This window comes from Artemia franciscana, chromosome 20 (genome assembly GCF_032884065.1).
Source record: "Artemia franciscana chromosome 20, ASM3288406v1, whole genome shotgun sequence".
Classification (NCBI taxonomy): domain Eukaryota; kingdom Metazoa; phylum Arthropoda; class Branchiopoda; order Anostraca; family Artemiidae; genus Artemia; species Artemia franciscana.
In genome coordinates this window covers 13,313,788-13,332,625 of record NC_088882.1, presented here as the reverse complement: position 1 = coordinate 13,332,625, position 18,838 = coordinate 13,313,788, and the positions used below count along the sequence as shown (strand labels likewise).

The 18,838-nt window shown below is 35.1% G+C and overlaps 1 long non-coding RNA gene across 1 annotated transcript in view; it reads right to left on the bottom strand.

Annotated features, from left to right (window-relative positions):
• The window catches only part of LOC136039785 (uncharacterized), a 131,216-nt gene extending 113,754 nt beyond the window's left edge, over window positions 1-17,462 (bottom strand). Inside the window, exon 1 of the long non-coding RNA XR_010620557.1 lies at window positions 17,385-17,462. This is a non-coding gene — a long non-coding RNA (uncharacterized LOC136039785). The remainder of the gene's footprint in view (window positions 1-17,384) is intronic.
• Window positions 17,463-18,838: the final 1,376 nt, after the last annotated feature.

Genomic DNA, 18,838 nt, shown 5'->3' with positions numbered 1-18,838 from the left:
TGATCTTTGCGATCCAAATTTTCGAGTGTTTCTCGTGTAAACTTTGAAAGTAGTGAAAGTGGGTCATAATTAAGTTCTCTGAAATCCTACTTCCTGAGTGACTACATTAGTATTATAAATTCTGAATATTTGTAGCAACTGACAGATTAAACTAGGTCAGTTCCTCTCACATGCTTCAATGTTTGTTTCCTTGTTTCAGTGTATATAAGCCAACGTTTTAGATTATTTTAGTTAGTTCTTATTATGTGTATGTACTCGTCGTGTGTACATTTAATGTATTATATATGTAAATAAACATTTTTATACTCGACACACAAACTTTATGAAAGTTAGAGACACTTGACATCCTCTACCGGTCGAACCCTATAATGTAGGCCAACGCTACCGTAATGTTCTAAAGAAGAGAACGCAGAGAGAGAAGAAGATCCTTTACAAAGTGGTGGCAGCGGTTTTCGCCGGAGAGGCTAGAGTTCTTACCATCCTCTGGATTTCGGTCCGATCTTCAAAATTTGGTGGACTCCGTCATTGTCAGCTGTAGTTGGGGCGTGGAGACTTTCCACTGAGAGCTGCTTCGGTTCGTGCAAGACCGTGGTATTGGTGTGTGCTGGTCGTCGGTTGACTTCGGAAGTTGAGAGCTGTTGCTGTTTTCGTCGTTGGGGATTCCAATTGTTCCAGTTTTGCCGTTCCTGTTTTGCAGTTCCAGTTGTTCCAGTTTTGCCGTTCTAGTTGTTCCAGTTTTGCCGTTCTAGTTGTTCCAGTTTTGCCGTTCTAGTTGTTCCAGTTTTGCCGTTCCAGTTTCGCCGTCCCAGCTCCAGGTTCCCGCCGCAGAATCCGGTTTTAGAGAGAAAAAAAGTGAAGAACGTCGAAGGACAATTTATGATTGTAAGTCATGCATTTTAAGTTCGCACGCGAGTAGGAAATCTGTTAGGAGTGTTTAGTAACGATTTTACCGGCAACAAGGATAATATGAATCCAAGAATAATTGGGTCAGTAATGGATCCCCTGGGAAATATTCCAGTTCTAGATAATGCAAAATTTATAAAACCTTTTTTTAGCCAATTGAGAAGGGTTAAAACGCTGCTTGGCTGGTCCGACTCGCAAGTAATAGACGCAGTACCGCTTAGAGTAACAGGGCCACTACTTAATTTTTTTGAAGATAGAGATTCCTCAAATATTAGAAATTTAGAGGAACTTGAAAAAGAAATGACACAGGCGTACCTACCAGGAAAAACAGCTGGAATGAAATTTAGAGATTTAGCTGAATTGAGGCAATCATCCGGGGAAACAGTATATCAGTTTTATAAGCGGGTGGAGATTGCCACAAAATCGTATCGATCAGGATATGTCGGTTTAGTAGGCTTTTCCAATAGTGTAGGCCTGGATTGTTTTATTGAAGGTTCGAGGATAAACATTAAGAGATATTTATTAGAACACCAGGATGATTATGATTCTCTTTCTGAAGCGTATAAAGTAGCGCAGCGTTTTGAAGCAATTGAGAATGCACTTGGTGAAGAGCAGGAATTTTTATCAGCAGCTGTAGATACTAAATTTGGTTGGGCAAGACAGAATGAAGGACTCCGTCAGAACTGGCCTGACGAAAAACGTGACCAGGGGAGGGGGGAATCTTTTAGTTCAAGGGGTAGAGGTCAGAATAGGAATATAGGTAGAAATTTTAGTGCAACTTATTATAATAGGAACTCAGATTTCAGTAAGACCCATGGTGATATGCCCTTTCGAGAGAGAGGTGAGGGTCCTACCAATAGGAGATGCTACAAGTGTCAGAGCTTCAGTCATTTAGTGGCTGAATGCCCAAACAGAGTATGTTACAGTTGTGGAAACAATGGCCATTCTGCCAATTTTTGTTATAAGCGGAACAATAACTATCAGAGGGGTGCCTGTTTTGTGTGTGGGAGTTGGGATCATAAAGCCAATTCTTGTATGAATCGTTTTCAAGCGCAATCGTCTGGAGACTCTGGGAAGCCGGAAACGTTACAGGAAAACTAGAAGGCCAGATTGAACAGAAGGGGGTGATATCTGGCAAAGTTGAATACCCCCCTCATTGTGAATATTTTTGTTATATGGGATTAGGAGAAACGGAGGAAATTAAAAAGATATACTAAGGAGGAATCAAAAATGGTAGAATTAGAGTTAGAGAATCGTGGACTTAGTAGAGTTGATTCAAGATCATCTGTATACCAGCGTCCAGTGGAGACTCCAGCAGTAACTTCAGGGATAAGGGAGGATAGCTCCATTTCTGGTGAACAACAGGAGATTCAAATAGAGCATAGTCAGGCTAGTTTAGAGTTAGATAAAGGGGAGATAGAGGTTGAAGTAGGATCGAGTGGAGAGTCAAGTAGTTTTAGGAGAAGTAACAGGAAAAGAAGCAATAAGCCTCCAGGCTATTATAGAGAGTACTAAGAGATAAATAGAGTAGGGCTAATATAGAGACTAGTAAGGGATTGATATAGACAGGTAGATAGAGGGAAGGATGTAGATAGAATTCGTGATGATTAATAAGACAGAAGAAACACTTTCTTTGAGATGGGAATATAGAAAGATAAATATAGCAAGTGATGGCTTTGTAGGAACTTTTCTCAAATGGCAAGTTTACTTCTTTTTTTATATATAATGAATACTTTTGGAAGAATTAAAGCTTTGGTGAAAGAAAGAAAAAAAATCATTGTTTTATTTTATTTTGTGTTTTTATTAAGTGTACCTTTGTTTGAGGATAGAAAATAATTTTTTTTTTTGGAAAAAAAAAATGATTTTGAAAACCCGGGGGAAAATCTGTAAACTTTGAAAGTAGTGAAAGTGGGTCATAATTAAGTTCTCTGAAATCCTACTTCCTGAGTGACTACATTAGTATTATAAATTCTGAATATTTGTAGCAACTGACAGATTAAACTAGGTCAGTTCCTCTCACATGCTTCAATGTTTGTTTCCTTGTTTCAGTGTATATAAGCCAACGTTTTAGATTATTTTAGTTAGTTCTTATTATGTGTATGTACTCGTCGTGTGTACATTTAATGTATTATATATGTAAATAAACATTTTTATACTCGACACACAAACTTTATGAAAGTTAGAGACACTTGACATCCTCTACCGGTCGAACCCTATAATGTAGGCCAACGCTACCGTAATGTTCTAAAGAAGAGAACGCAGAGAGAGAAGAAGATCCTTTACACTCGTACAATACATAACTACCGATATTTATATAGTCACTATGTACATTTTTGGGTAGGGTATGATCTCTATATCCCTTTCATAGTCTACTCCACTAAAAAAAAATGTCAAACCCCTCACAAAAAATTACCCCTAGGGATTTTCACTTTTTTCATCGCTGCAACCATTCTTTGTTCTTTTAAGTCCAACTCTATAGAATAAATAGAATGTGTGTCTTTTGCTAAAATAGCATTCTAATAAACAAAATATCATACAACACTCTTATGACGTTCCATCAGAATTTATGCTGTACCGTTTGGCTTAGTAAATCAATGCGTCTCTCATATTTTGTTTTATAGTTCCCGAAATCTGTACCAAAATACCGTGGTAGAAACTTGGTAGTGGGGCCTTTTGATTTAAAATAGACATTGCTATTATCAAAGCTCACAAACATTCAAAATGTAACCAGCTCCTTCCTTTGTTGTTTTTGGCACCCTGGCATCCGAGTAGGTCTGCGTTGGAAAAGCAAAAGTAAACAAGCAAATAAAATACATATGCCGCTGGGAGAGATATGATTCATGGAGGCCCAAGGGAACCCCGAATTATACAACCGGACTTTCCTTCAAAGATATATTTTAAAAAGAAATGGTGGACACGTATGTCATAACCAAAATCATACAGAGTATTTAAATTTGTTTGATCGCAGACAAAACAAATATAGTCTGTATTAAACATGTGAGATTCGGTACAAAAATGAGTAGCCATTACTTCATACTGAGTATAAAACATGCTAACCCTAACAACGAACTTGAACTTATAGGCTGATTTGGTAAGGAAACCAGCTGGAATTTAGCTTGGAATAAAAACAAGCTACCTCCTGACTCGTTTCAAAAACAAGTTTACCTTGGTGCAAATGCAAGGTCCAAAATGACCCAGGTCCAAGATGCGAAATTTTGGTGCCGTAGTGTAAAAAAGAGCCAGTGACTCCGTCTAAAAACAAGCCAACTCAAATTGCAAGCTGACTTGGTAAAAAATGAGGTAGGTCCTGACTTGGTGCAACAGTAAGACAGATAATTTCTTAGACCACACTGCTTTTCCATTTACGAAACAAATAATTGAAGAAAAAACGGGTTTAATTTTTTTTAAATAAAGCAGTGACAACAAAATAAAATAAAAACTACACTTTAACTAACAAAAAATAAAAATACTCCGAATATTTCGACCCCACCTCCGGGAGCCTTTCTCAACGGGAAAAAAAAAACAAAAAGGGAGAAAATTACAACAATTTAAGACTATTTTTAAGACATTTTAAAAATGCCACGACAACTAAACCAAACTAAAAATATAAACAATCAAATATAAAAGAAACAAGAACTCACATTTTTAAAACAAACACTCCCGCACTTGACTGTAACTTTAGAAAAAACTGCAATAATTGTTTCTATTGGCACTTTCCTCTGCCACAATCGCTGTATAAATGGGGATCTATCAAAAATGAAAAATATAAATACTTGTAACAATACGAAAAAGAGGTCACCCAACCCCCAAATCCAATCAAAATCTTACAGGTTAATGAAACACAATTATGAATTATAAATTGAATGGATTTTTTCATTTGCTATTTTAGCTGCCGTCCGTTGACTTCTTACAGCATTGACCATGCTTTGACCTCCGTTCGCAAGGTTATTACTTGTTTCAGGACAATTATGCAAATCAATACTCATTGAAGTTTTTGACTGGTCCTTAATTAAACTATTATAAATTGAATTTATTTTAAATTCCCCCTCATCTCTATTGATACTAATACCCCCATAGATAATCTTTTTTATTTCTATAATTTCTCTGAAACTATGTAAAAGTCCTACAGACATATCAATAATTTTTGTCTGATCAAATAAAATACTATGATGAGGAAAATTATACACGTGACCAGCTATAGCGGATTCAAAAGTATCAGGTTTTTTATTTATTTAAAGCTATATATTTATTTAAAGCTATAATCAGCTATAGCGGATTCAAAAGTTTTTGACCAGTCAAAAACTTCAATGAGTATTGATTTGCATAATTGTCCTGAAACAAGTAATAACCTTGCGAACGGAGGTCAAAGCATGGTCAATGCTGTAAGAAGTCAACGGACGGCAGCTAAAATAGCAAATGAAAAAATCTATAGACGCACGAGCTGCCGCGCGTGCGTCTCACGCCAATATTTTCCCAAAATCGTTTGTCAAAATTTGAAATAGCTATTTTGTTCAGCGTAGTTTAAAGGCCCAATAAATATGTCTTTGGAGATGCAGTGACCCCCACAGATCCTGTGGGAAGGTTTTTAAATTATGAAATTTTCCCATTGTTTACGTATAATATTTGTTATTAGGAAGTATATATACATATTTAGGGTGGAGAGGAATGGACGAATTTTCTGTTGGAAGGATTTTAAACGGGGAGAATTTTTCTTGGAGAGGGAATTTTCCAAGAGGTGAAATTTTTGGGGGAAATTTTACACTGGGGAATTTGGCAGAACTCGTACAAGAAATTTCTTTATTTGTCTTGATTTCTCTTTTCCAATTCAATTTTATGTGTAGAGATGATGAGGGTGATTGTCCTGGGTAAATTTTTGCCAGGATTGAATTGTTCAGAGGACATTTCCTTGGGAGGAGAATGTTTCCATGGAAGTAGAGCCAGATATCTGGCGCTATTTAAAAAACAATCAGAAATTAAACAACAACAAAACAAGTTTTTCCTGCTGAAAGTAAGGAGCTACATTAAAACTTAAAACAAACAAAACTTATTACACATATGAGGGGGATCACCTCCTCCTCAGTACCATGCTCTTTACTCTAAAGTTTAAATTTTGGCCCAATTCTTCAAAAATGGCTCCTGAAGCACAAGGGTCGTTTAAGTATAACAATAAGTAACTTTTTTTAATGTGACGATAAACTCTAGCGTGAAGAGCGAGGTGTTGAGAAGGGGGCAACCCCCTCATATACGTAATAATTTCTGTTCGTTGTTTTAAGCAATGATCAAAAAGTTCATGGTAACAAACTGTATGTAAGGAGCGACCCGATTTGTTAGTAACCAAAACTAATAAATAAAATTTTGATACCAATAGCCATATCGAAGAAATTGACTTATTATGCTGATTTTTTAACTGAAAGTAAGGAACGACATTAAAACTTAAAACGAACAGAAATTACTCCGTATATGGAATGGGTTGTCCCCTCCGCAATCCCTCGCTCTTTACGCTAAAGCTTTTAATTGTTTTAAAAAGCAGAATTGTGGCAAAGAGTCAAACTTTAGCGTAAAGAGCGAGGGATTGCGGAAGGGACAACCCATTTCATATACGGAGTAATTTCTGTTCGTTTTAAGTTTTAATGTCGCTCCTTACTTTCAGTTAAAAAAAAACTAGTTTTTTTATGTAATTTCTGAACGTTTTGAATTAATGCATGTTTGATTTTGGCTCTCCACACATAAATTATTAAAATGAAAATTGCATATTAATTCCTTTTTTGGCTAAATGGCTTTCTCTTAGTTTTGATCAGACGATTTTGAAAAATAAGGGATAAAGAAGGAGGCCTAGTTGCCATGCAATTTTTCGGTTACATAAAAAGGCAACTATAAATTGTAATTTTTAACGAATTTTTTTATTAGTGAAAAATGTACGTAACTTAAGAATTAACTTACGTAACAAACTTTTATATTCTTTAATTTTTATTATGGATATGAGGGGGTTTGTACCCTCGTTAATACCTCGTTCTTTACACTAAATCGTAAGTTTTGTCCCAATTCTTTAAGAATGACCCCTGAATCAGAAAGGCCGTAGAATAAATAGTTGAAATTACTAAAAATACTATAGCATAAAGAGCGAGGTATTTATCTCCTCCTAAATACCTCACTCTTTATGCTAAAGTTTTTTAGAACCCCTCATATGCGTAATAATCTCTGTTCGTTTTAAGTTTCAATGCTACTCTTTACTTTCAATTGAAAAAACTTTTCCATGTTTATTTTTTCATTGTTTTTTTTTTTAGTAATTTTAGAAAATCCTGCGCCCTTTTCATTGAATTTCTGTTCCCCCATGACATATTTCTCCAAGGAAAGATCCCCCCACATAGCCCCCTCCCCTCAACCCCACCCCCAAAACCAAAAAAAATCCCCTGAAAACAACTGTACACTTCCCAATAACCATTATTATATGAAAACACTGGTCGAAGTTTGTAACTTGCAGCCCCTCCCCCAGGGACTCTGGGGGAGTAAGTCATTCCCAAAGACACAGTTATTATGGTTTTTGACTATGCGGAACAAAATGGCTGTCTCAAAACTTTGATCTATTGACTTTGGAGAAAAATGAGCGTGGGAGGGGGCCTAGGTGCCCTCCAATTTTTTTTGTCACTTAAAAAGGGCACTAGAACTCTTCATTTCCGTAAGAATGAGCCCTCTTGCGACATTCTAGGACCACTTGGTCGACACGATGACCCCTGGGGAAAAGAAAAAAAAACAAAAATAAAACAAACAAATAAACACGCACCCGTGATTTGTCTTCTGGCAAAAAATACGAAATTCCACATTTTTGTAGATAGGAGCTTGAAAATTTTTCTATAGAGTTCTCTGATACGCCGAATGCGATGGTGTGATTTTCGTTAAGATTTTGTGAGCTTTAGGGGGTGTTTTCCCCTATTTTCTAAAATAAGGCAAATTTTTTCAGGCTCGTAACTTTTGATGACAAAGACTAAATTTGATGAAACTTATATATTTACAATCAGCATGAAAATCTGATTCTTTTGATGTATATTTTAGCATCAAAATTCCGTTTTTTAGAGTTTCGTTTACTATTGACCCGGGTCGCTCCTTACTGCAGTTCGTTACCACGAACTGTTTGATACCAAATAAGTAAGTTTCACTGAGTTTAGTTTCATTTAGTCGTAGCTCATCAAAAGTTACGAGCCTGAGAACATTTGTCAAATTTTCAAAAAAGGGGGAAAGACACCCTAGAAGTCATAGAATTTAAATGAAAATCATACCGTCAGTGTCAGCATGTGAAAGAACACTACTATAGAGATTTCAAGCTCCTATCTTCAAAAATGTGGAATTTTACAATTTTTGCCAGAAGAAAGATCCCTGATGCACTTTCTTTTTCGGTGGTTCTAGAACATCGGGAGCTCTTTACCCTAAAATTTAAATTTTGATCCAATTTTTTAAAAACGGCTCCTGAAACTCAAGGGTCTTTTAATTAGAATATTAAATAACTTTTTTTTAAAGTGGTGAAAAACTTTAACATGAAGAGCGAGTTGTTGAGGAGGGGGCAACCTCCTCATATACGTAGTAATTTCTGTTCGTTTTAAGTTTTGATGTTGCTCCTTACATTCATTTGAAAAACTTGTTTTTTAGTTAATGAAAATAAGTTATGCCAAAACTTGACATGTACTTGTACGAGACAGTACATGTAAAGATTGAGATGGCCATTACTAAGACACATAAAACTCTTGTTTGAGAGGTTTTCTAAAATACGTCGTTTTAAAGTGTTAAGAATTGAACTAAGCTGTAAACGCCATTCAAGTGACGGCCTTTTTGTGTAACAGAGCACAATTAATTTTATTGTGTAAATCGTCCGCTGAAAATTATATATTTTCTGTCGATAACACAACATCACATAAAGGCACGTCTAGAGTGGGGAAGGGGGTCCTTTTCAGATATCCTGTTATCTCCAGTGTTTTCCGATTGTTAATTTATTTCTTACAATTACCTAACCTTTTCATTCCATTAGTAAAAAAATACTTTTTACGAAAGAATTAAATTTGTTTTCCACGAAATATATTAAACTAAAGACGAGCAGAAAAGTAAAAATACAGTTAAATCAAAATTCATGCTTAAAAAGAACAGAAATAACTGCCAATAAACAAAGAAGACCTAAATGAACTGAAATTACAAGGAATAATCAAGTCAAATTCAAAACGAGCAGAGGGAAAACGAGCAGAGGGAGAGGGAAACACACAGGAAAAGGACTAAGGTTTCTAAGGACTAGAGCTTCATTTGTAGTTTAAGAAAAACAATTAGAAAAACAATTTTTATTTCAAGCAGTGTGCTTTTATTTGTCATTGTATCAACAAAAAGAAAATCCCCATAATAACCAAGATTAGTGGAAGAACAATTAATTGAGGATGAATGAAGGGACGAAGAATGTACGCTTTACTGAAAACAAAATATATTTTAAATGTTTTCTCTTTTACAATGTTTAGAAGCCCAAACATTTTGAGAAATTCATTAAAACTTAAAACGAACAGAAATTATTACGGAATAAAATAACAAAATATATTTTAAATGTTTTCTCTTTTATAATGTTTGGAAGTCCATACATGTTGAGAATTCATTAAAACTTAAAAAGAACAGAAATTATAACGTACATGAGGGGATTGTCCCCTCATCAACAGAACAATTAAATGAGGATGAATGAAGGGACGAAGGATGTACGCTTTGCTGAAAATAAAATATATTTTTAAATGTTTTCTCTTTTATAATGTTTAGAAGTCCAAACATGTTGAAAATTCATAAGACCAGGAATAAATACAATCAAATACGAGATTGCCAGATTACATTGATAGTTTATGCGGATTTTCAATAGTCGAATAATTATCGATACTACCTATCTCTTATGTGCTTTTATGTTCCTCCAGAATATGAAAACAAATTTTGTCTTCGTTACACTTTTTTTCGCTTTGTCATGTCTATTCAGTGTGGTCTCAGAATTTTCCTTTTCTTTTTTTTTTGTCTCAGAATTTTACTTATTTGTCTTCAAATTTTGTCTCTATAAACTAAACTTGCTTCGTTTATATAAAATTTTCTCGCTAGTGGTTGCTGCTCTGTCCTTTTTTTCAATGGCTGGAAATTAAGACTGTGAGATAGGAACCCTTGACGAATGCATTGATGATGATAGGCTGGGTATAAAAGGTTAGAGCCGTTCCAGTGTTGGGAAATAGTCTGGAGTATCTGCTCTGTCATAAGCTCCTTCCGTCGTCACTATCCCCGAAAGGGAAGCTGTGCTCGAGTGGCCTTACAGTGGCGTTAAGGTGGGCCTTTTGAGAGCATGCCTAACGAAAACCGTGACTTCAAACGGCTCTACTGGGTGACATTAAGGAGTGATGCCCCCCGAGGTGATTATAACATAGTAAACGGTAGCAGAGTTGTGATGAAGGAGGAGAGTACACAGCTGTGTTGGCCCCCGTTGGCTTGGTTCTTTAGTGCATTGTTAGTACCAGTGGTAGATAGGAATAAATGCATTCTTCTTACCGCAGCTTCAACTTATGTTATTTCCGCAACAATGAAGAATTTTATACCTTTCCTATAACCGAAGCTAGTCTATACTATATTTCAAGAGTAAATCCCACTTAATCACTTACGTGATGTACTACGTCGAGTGATAGGCTATAGAATGGACACAGAAAGTTTATGTACCTAATTTTTAACTGTTAAATCGGTACAACATGTTTTTTTTTCAAAATTGTTTCTAGGCCCTTTCTAGGATTAAATTTAAAGCTAATATTCAGTGCGATTTTTAAAATGGTTTAAAATGCTGTAGACCTATACAAATTAGACTAATTTAGGTCCCATTTACCCAATACGTGCCTTTTTTTTACATTAGATTTCCCTTGGCCGTGGTATTTATGGCTATATGGTTTAAATTGATTAAGAAGAACAGGATTTATGATTTATTTCCAGTGCCTATGCACCCTCTCAACTCGTAACAAAAAGTGTAATCCCTTAAGTCTAACAACGGTCCTAGGAAGCCTAATCAATCCAAAAATAGTTTTTGCTTATTTTTGAGCGCGATTTTTGGAGGACCTTACTCCTGGACAAAATTTTCTTGTAAGTTAGGGTATTCTTGGCCCTGAGGTTTAAAATTTAAACGTTCAATCTAATCAGGAACTCTTAGTTGGCAGTTTTTTGGACTCAATTCCTAGGTACATAAATATTTTTTCCCGTTGGCCCCAGAAATTTATATTTAGGTTTAAAACAAAAGAAAAGAAAGAAACTTTTTCACCTATTTTTAGGGGCACGTGTCTCCAGCCTGTTCTCCTTTACACACTATGGTCCCTATAACGTAAGTCCCTGCAGGAACTGTACGGATAAAAAAACAAGTAGTTTTTAGCCCTTAATAAGAAGAACCAGCAATTTTATTTCCAAATTTTGAAACCATAGAAGTTTTGAGCTGATCAGAAAAAGTTTTTAACCTTTTTTGAGTGGATTTTTGAAGGAGCCGTGTCCCCCAAAATAAATTAAATTTGTTTATATATGCCAGAATACCTTTAAAGTTGATCAGAGGTAACACAGTTTTTGGGCCAGTTCTGGACAACCTAGCATCCCCTTTCTACAAGTGTATGGTCTCTTTATCCTGAAAAAAGTGATCTTTGAAAATTTCAAGCCAACCTGGAAAAATAATATTCTCCTTTTGTGGATGACAATTTTGAGGGGTCCTTGCCTCCAAACCAAAATTATTCTTCAGCAATAAGCTACACTTGGTCAGGGACTTGTTTCTTCTTCATTTCCAAACTAGGGTCTCTTTGGCCCAAGAATTCTCAGGTATAAATATCATGCCAGTAAAGAAAAAAAAAATTCTAGTCCCAATTTTTAGAAAGACCTAAGTCCTCAGCCTGAATCAGTGTCCTCCATTAAGGCTTTCCTGGCCCACAAACTTATTGCTGCAATTTTCAAGCTGTTTGGAGAAAGAAGGCTTTGGTCTTTTTTGGTTTGAACCAATATTTAATTCCTCTTTTTTCTTGTGCGTTAGGTTTTCTTTACCCAAAAGACTTGAATATACAAGTTTTAAGCCGATCAGGATAAATACAATAGTTATGCCCTTTCTGGGCCCTGTTTTTGGGGAAACTGTATGCCCAAAAAATTTTATTTTTGTTTTATGTTCCCCTTGGCACAGAAACGTAAGGCTGTAAGCTTCCACAAAATATTGTCAATTTCACGGCGCTCTGACACTTTTTTTTCCCTAAAAATGTTTGGTCTCCTCAGTCAAGGCAGTTATTCTCAAAAGTTCCTAGCCAATCGGAAATAAGGCTTTTTGGACCATTTCCTCACCTAATATTTGGAGGCCCTCGCTCCAGCTAAAGATTTTTTTACTCTTTATCGGGAAAACAAAATTTTCCTTTTAACTTTTTTCTTGTGCATTGGTGTCACTAAATATTTAAGGATACACGTTTTAAGTCAATCGAGAAACTAACATGGGCATTTCTTGGGACCCTATTTTTGGAGGATAATCCCCTCAAGCTCAGACTGCTTTGTCTGTTACAGTGATCTTGATCCAGGACTTATTGTTTTAAGCTTCAAAACTGTTCACAAGAGCTCACTAGCCTTCTTTTAGCAGTAAGTTAAATTGCTTGTGTTGCACTACATCAGAACAATGCATTTTACTATCGAATACAATGGAGGAGGGCATCAGGAGTCCATAAACTGGCCAAAAACCTACACACTTCTTCAACGAAATATGTGATCCTTGCACCAGAGAATGATGCCTAGAAGTTTAGTGCCAATCGGAGACCAAAGATACAAAGTTTCCAACTTTTCTACTATTAAATCTATCTGTGAACAATTGACAACTTGTATTGTTTACAACCCATATCCTACTGGTTATGGAGGTTAGATCATCCCCTAAGGCATATTTTTTGACATTCCGACTATTTAAACAAAATAGCTGTTTCTACTCACTGCATTTTTTATTCAATGTCTTGGGGGTGATTACGGAGTGGCTGGAAGGTGTAAATTACTCTGAAGGCATAACATTCTTTACACTATGAAAGACTAAAGCACTTAATTATTTATTATACTTAAAATTTATTAAGGGAAATGCTACCAATTTAAAGAATTTATTAGTAGGAAATTGAATAATTATCAAACAGCTGGGGAAAAACTCCAAAAGCTATTTCTGTCACTATTACAGCACTTGCAATTCTTTTACGGTTACGAGTGACTGTTCAAAGACTTTTAATGATTGTAAATTTAAACATTTTAATAGAATCAGACAATCAAATTCTACAGCTCCGAGAACCAGGGTTGTGCGGACTTGTGGTCATAAAATACCAAAATAGGACCTGTTCAAATAGAAAGTTTAAGCCTTGGTGCTCTTTTCAAATATACAAAGTAGTTTATGATATAACTAAAATCTTTCTTTACTGTAGAAATATTTTGTGCATAAAATGGAACATTAATTCCGTACACTTAGGTACACAAAAAGTAAGAGAATAAGCGAGGGGAAATGCCTCCTTGGCAGTCTGGTAGAACTTCTAGCCTGTTGAGAAACTGAAAATAATTGCCTTTAATCCTGATTTTTTGGTTCATCAGACTACTCCCTAAAAAAATGTTTAGCTAATGGACTTTTTCTGAGGAACGGCTTTATTTAAGCAGTGGTCATATGAACCTGATAGGAGGCTCATTACAAATGTCAATTCGTTATTCTAACTTAAAAAAACAAACAACATTTCCACTGTTTTCTACAGTAGAGCAACTGTATACAGCCCAAAAGCTAAACCTGACAAATAGAGAAGACATGGAATAGATATTCCATTTAATGTGTCAAAAAGCCTTAGAAGGACCAACTTGTTCCCAAAGATGGCTCACCCAATATCATGTATAATGTTATTGTCCTGCTATAAATAAATTAAGAAAGGAACCAAGGTTTAACAAAGTTAAGATAGAAAAGTTAAGAGTAACGTCAAAACCTCGAACAAACACAAATTGACACCTTTTCTGTTCCCTCCTAAACCAGGCCCGGCGTAATTGCTTTGCCATGCATAAGACATTTGATTTGAGTCAGAAAGATGTAAATTTAAATCTGTTTTTCGATACCAGTTTAGTTTTTTTCAAGTGAAACGTTTTCAAATCTAAAGAGGCAGCATTAGGCACATACTCAATATTTTTTTCTCCACAGACAAGACCTTGTGTAGATCACTACCAACAAAGTAAAAATATCAACATTTTGCGATAAAAGATAATAGGCAAGGTTTTCCCAAGCAATGTCGAAGTACCAGAATTGTAATATAGAATTGTCTGGCTGCCACACTTTGTAAGAATTAAATAAAAAACAAGTTTTTTTAACGGAAAGTAAGGAGCGACATTAAAACTTAAAACGAACAGATATTACTTCGTATGTGAAAGGGGCTGCTTCCTCATCAACGCCTCGCTCTTTACGCTAAAGTTTGACTCTTTCTCTTAACTCTACTTTTTAAAACAGTTAAAAACTTTAGCTTAAAGAGCGAGGCGTTGATAAGGAAGCAGCCCCTTTCACATACAAATTATTTTCTGTTCGTTTTAAGTTTTAATGTAGCTCCTTACTTTCCGTTAAGAAAATTTGCTTTTTTTATTTAATTTCTGAACGTTTTTGAATCAATGCATGTTTGATTTTGGCTCTCCACCGAGGAATAATTAAAACAAAATTTGTATATTTATTTTTTTTGGCTAAATGGCTTTCTCATAGTTTCGATTGAATGATTTTAAGAAAAAAAGCGGCAGAGGAGGCCTAGTTGCCCTCCGATATTTTGGTTACTTAGAAAGGCCACAAGAACTTTAATTTTTTACAAACGTTTTTATTAATTAAAGATATAAATAACTTATAAATTAGCTTACGTAAAGAACTTCTGTATTCTCATGTTTTTATTACGTATATGAGGGGGTTCACCCCCTCGTTAATAACTCGCTCTTTACACTAAAGCTTAAATTTTGTCCCAGCTTCAAAAGAATAACCCCTGAATCACAAAAGCCGTAGAATAAATAGTTGAAATTACTAAAAACACTTTAGTGTAAAGAGCGAGGTATTAGGAGGAGGTGAGCCCCTCATATGCGTAATAATTTCTATTCGTTTTAAGTTTTAATGCTGCTCTTTACTTCCAGTCGAAAAAACTTTTCATATTTATTTTTCCATTTTTTTTTAAATAATGCCAGAAAATCCTGCGTTCCCTTCGTGGAAATTTTCTTCCCCATGATAAATTCCTCCAAGGAGAGTTCCCCTAGCCTTCTCCCTCTTCTCAACCCCCCCCCCCCCCAACCAAAAAATACCCTTGAAAACGTTTGTACACTTCCAAATAGCCATTGCTATACGTAAGCACTGGTCAAAGTTTGTAACTTGTAGCTCATCCCACGGGGACTGTGGAGGAGTAAGTCGTCCCCAAAGACATAGTTATACAGTTTTTTGACTACGCTGAATAAAATGGCTATCTCAGAGTTTTGATCTGATGACTCTGGGAAAGTAATTAGCATGGGAGGGGGCCTACATGCCCTCCAATTTTTTGGTCACTTAAAAAGTGCACTAGAACTTTTCATTTCCGTTAGAATGAGCCCTCTCGAAAGATTCTAGGACCACTGGGTCGATACTATCACCCCTGGAAAAAAAAACAAAAAACAAACAAACAAATAAACACGCATCCGTGATCTGCCTTCTGGCAAAAAATACAAAATTCCTTATTTTTGTAGATAGTAGCTTGAAACTTCTACAATAGAGTTCTCTGATACGCTGAATCTAATGGTGTGATTTTGGTTAATATTCTATGACTTTTAGGGGTTGTTTCCCCCTATTTTCTAAAATGAGGCAAATTTTCTCAGGCTCCTAACTTTTGCTGGGTAAAACTAAATTTGATGAAACTTATATATATAAAATCAGCAATAAAATGCGATTCTTTTGATGTAGCTATTGGTATGAAAATTCCATTTTTTAGAGTTTTGGTTACTATTGAGCCGGGTCGCTCCTTACTACAATTCGTTACCACGAACTGTTTGACACTTCTTTCAGATGATGATTAGTGTAGCCTAAAATCCCCCCTCCTCTAAAAAAAATCCTTTTTATAGCTTTTTGGAGTGAGACTATAAAGTTTATTCAGTTAACTGCGCTTAACTAAGTTTTCAACTATCATGCTCTATATTCTGATGGGTAATATAAAAGCGTCCTGACTGCAAACTAAAATTGCAGCACTTACTTATTTAAATCACTTAGTAAATGACATTAATTTCTACTTTTCTCTTCATTCACCTTCAGACTTTTAGTTTTGATCAAACTACTAATGAAAAGTAATATAAAAGAAGTACATAACTAACAGTTTCGCTGTGTGTTTTTGACTGATACAGTCAATAGGCAGAAAAGCTAATTTTAGATTTTTATTTACTGGACTAAGACCAATGTTCAAAGTATAATCAGGAAAACAAAATTAAACTGCTAGCTACAAGCAGTTGCTAAAAAAAAAAAAAAAAAAAAAAAAAAAAAAAAAAAAAAAAAAAAAATCCTAGGACCACCTGTATTATAAATAATTTTCAATGAATATTATATTAGCAAAAAATGGATCTTTTTAAACTTTAACCTGAAGTAAATCATCCAAAACATGTCTTAAGTTATTTATACTTTAAAAAAATTCCAATTGGATGCTTTCTAACTCATGTAAGGAAAAAATTTATAACAGTAGGAACCTTTTAGTAAGTGATAAATCAGAGAAAAATAGAAAAACTGCTTTTAAAAGTCTTTTTGCACAAAAAATTCTTTCCTTTATTGGCATAAAATTTCGCCCATAAATGCCTGAGAACTATGTTTTTTAAAAGATTGGGTTAATTTGAAATATGCTTATGAAATGTTGCGTTTTTTTTATGCTAAGGCCTTACAGACGTAAACCAATAAAACTAGATCAGATTTTTTTTTACCAGGATAATATGTAATTAATCTCCCTTTACATTTTTTGAATTGAATAACAAAAAAAACTTCAATTTTGCTCGATATAATATTCGTGTTTTGAATGAATGATAATATGGGTTGATTTCAATATATAGCATACTTAAACATACGACACTAAAAGCTCCCGAAAGCAACATATCTAGGAACATAGACATACATTTGAACCCTCAAAAAAAAACTTTAGATAACTCATCAAAAATTTACTTATGTTCATTTTTGTCGTGTTTTTACGAGTCGCAAAAACATTGGGGTGGGGGGGGGGGTAAAACCCCTAACCTACAGAAAAAAAATTATCAAAAATGTGGTTTTTAAAAGCCAAATGAAAATACTGAAGAAAACACAGTAAGTGAATATTTCGGGAGAATAACCACCTCTCCTCTTCAGCGCAAACAAAATAATACGATCAAGGAAAAAACAAAAAACAAAAAATTAGAGCGTAAAGTACAACAAAACCAATGAAAAAAAAAACACCAAAAAATTAACTAAAAGGCCAAAAATTAAAAGAACTAAAATCAAATACCTAACAAACAATAAAGTGAGTTATTCGCCAATATCCACGATTCGCACAAAATCCAAACAAATATGAACTGCCATCGACAAATACTAACAAACAACTGATAAATAAAAGAAAAGATTCATTCACTCAAACAAACGAAGCAGCAACTGAATAAATCGGAGAACTAGGTTTCCTGATTTCTGACTTTAACCATTGTATTTCTTGCGGATAAATGGCAAATATCTTGATGCTCTCAAAGCTTTTTGTTATTTCAATTATTGAACTTTGTTTCATCAAACAGTTCGTGGTACCGAACTAAGGAGCGACCCGGCTCAATAGTAACCGAAACTCCAAAATATGGAATATTGATACCAATAGTTACATCAAAAGAATTGCATTTTAATGCTGATTTTAAATATATAAGTTTCATCAAGATCAGTTATACCCATCAAAAGTTACGAGCCTGAGAAAATTTGCCTTATTTTTGAAAATAGAGGAAAACACCCCCTAAAAGTCATACAGTCTTAACGAATATCACACCATCAAATTCAGCGTATCAGAGAACCTTATTGTAGAAGTTTCAAGCTCCTATATACAAAAATGTGGAATTTCGCATTTTTTGCCAGAAGACAGATCACGGATGCGTGTTTATTTTATTTTTTTTTCCCAGGGGTGATCGTATCGATCACCCCTGTATCGAATGTCACGAGAGGGCTCATTCTAACGGATATTAAAAGTTCTAGTGCCTTTTTTAAGTGACCCAAAAAATTGGAGGGCACCAAGGCCCTCTCCCACACTCATTTTTTCCCGAAAGTCACCGGATCAAGATTCTGAGATAGCCATTTTATTTACCTTAGTCGAAAAACCTAATAACTTTGTCTTTAGGGATAACTTACTCCCCCGCAGTCTCCTTGGGAGGGGCTGCAAGTTACAAACTTTGACCTGTGTTTACATAATAGTAATGGTTACTGGGAAGTATACAGACGTTTTCAGGGGGATTTTTTTTTGTTTAGGGGGGAGATTTGAGGGGGGTTTACGTGGGAGGATATTTCCATGGAGAAACTTGTCATGGGGGAAGAGAATTTCAATGAAGGGGCCGCAAGATTTTCTAGCATTATTCGAAAAAACAATGAAAAAATAAATATGAAAAGATATTTCTACTGAAAGTAAGGAGCAGCATTAAAACTTAAAACGAACAAAAATTATGACGCATATGAGGGGCTTACCTCCTCGTTATACCTCACTTTTTACGCTAAAGTATTGTTAGTAATTTCAACTATTTATTCTACGGCCTTTGTGACTCAGAGCTCATTCTTAAGGAATTGGGACAAAATTTAAGCTTTAGGGTAAAGAGCGAGGTATCGACGAGGGTTGAACCCCCTCAAACACGCATTAAAAACATACGAATATAGAAGTTCGTTACGTAAATTAACTCGTAAGTTACGTATATTTTTTTTACCAATGAAAACGTTTGTAAA